This window comes from Anoplopoma fimbria, unplaced genomic scaffold (genome assembly GCF_027596085.1).
Source record: "Anoplopoma fimbria isolate UVic2021 breed Golden Eagle Sablefish unplaced genomic scaffold, Afim_UVic_2022 Un_contig_10444_pilon_pilon, whole genome shotgun sequence".
NCBI classification, from domain to species: Eukaryota; Metazoa; Chordata; class Actinopteri; order Perciformes; family Anoplopomatidae; genus Anoplopoma; species Anoplopoma fimbria.
This window is the reverse complement of record NW_026549588.1, coordinates 1-1252: the sequence shown is the minus strand read 5'-3', so window position 1 is coordinate 1252 and position 1252 is coordinate 1. Positions and strand designations below refer to the sequence as shown.

At 45.1% G+C, this 1252-nt stretch overlaps 2 non-coding genes and 1 pseudogene across 2 annotated transcripts; all 3 read left to right on the top strand.

Annotated features, from left to right (window-relative positions):
* Nucleotides 1-101, top strand: LOC129114844 (5S ribosomal RNA; annotated as a pseudogene; the record flags this gene model as incomplete).
* A 125-nt stretch (nt 102-226) lies between these two features.
* Nucleotides 227-344, top strand: LOC129114843 (5S ribosomal RNA). Its single transcript, XR_008532719.1, has one exon. It is a non-coding gene; the product is annotated as a 5S ribosomal RNA (ribosomal RNA).
* Nucleotides 345-1067: 723 nt separating this feature from the next.
* Nucleotides 1068-1186, top strand: LOC129114842 (5S ribosomal RNA). Its single transcript, XR_008532718.1, has one exon. It is a non-coding gene; the product is annotated as a 5S ribosomal RNA (ribosomal RNA).
* Nucleotides 1187-1252: the final 66 nt, after the last annotated feature.

The window sequence follows — 1252 nt, the reverse complement described above, 5'->3', positions numbered from 1 at the left end:
CTGAACACGCCCGATCTCGTCTGATCTCGGAAGCTAAGCAGGGTCGGGCCTGGTCAGTACTTGGATGGGAGACCGCCTGGGAATACCAGGTGCTGTAAGCTTTTTTCACTCCTCTTTACAAAAAGCAGAGGGCGCTGCTGCTTTTTCAGTGGACACCGAGTATAGACGAAGAGCAAAGCGTGGTGATATAGTATCTTTAAAAGGCCCTTTGGTAGGCACAATATTTGCTTACGGCCATACCACCTGAACACGCCCGATCTCGTCTGATCTCGGAAGCTAAGCAGGGTCGGGCCTGGTCAGTACTTGGATGGGAGACCGCCTGGGAATACCAGGTGCTGTAAGCTTTTTCACTCCTCTTTACAAAAAGCAGAGGGCGCTGCTGCTTTTTCAGTGGACACCGACAGGGTGGGAAGGATATAGCTAGATCATGACTTGCCGGTATAGAAATGACACAAATCCAGTTAAATGATGGCTTTCATCATTCCTAAGCTCATCGATCATTTTCTTTTCAATTTTATGCTAACGTATTCTACATTTCAACAGTAAATATTAATCTTTTTACTGCACTACATTTGTGATCCTTATAGCCACTTTGTACATTCTGATTTGACATTTAAAAGCTGTGAGTGTGTCTGGCAATCTGCAGGCGCTCCCTGTATAGACGAAAGAGCAAAGCGTGGTGATATAGTATCTTTAAAAGGACCTTTGGTAGGCACAATATTTGCTTACGGCCATACCACCTGAACACGCCCGGAAGGAAATAGCTAGATCATGACTTGCCGGTATAGAAATGACACAAATCCAGTTAAATGATGGCTTTCATCATTCCTAAGCTCATCGATCATTTTCTTTTCAATTTTATGCTAACGTATTCTACATTTCAACAGTAAATATTAATCTTTTTACTGCACTACATTTGTGATCCTTATAGCCACTTTGTACATTCTGATTTGACATTTAAAAGCTGTGAGTGTGTCTGGCAATCTGCAGGCGCTCCCTGTATAGACGAAAGAGCAAAGCGTGGTGATATAGTATCTTTAAAAGGCCCTTTGGTAGGCGCAATATTTGCTTACGGCCATACCACCCTGAACACGCCCGATCTCGTCTGATCTCGGAAGCTAAGCAGGGTCGGGCCTGGTCAGTACTTGGATGGGAGACCGCCTGGGAATACCAGGTGCTGTAAGCTTTTTCACTCCTCTTTACAAAAAGCAGAGGGCGCTGCTGCTTTTTCAGTGGACACCGACAGGGTGGG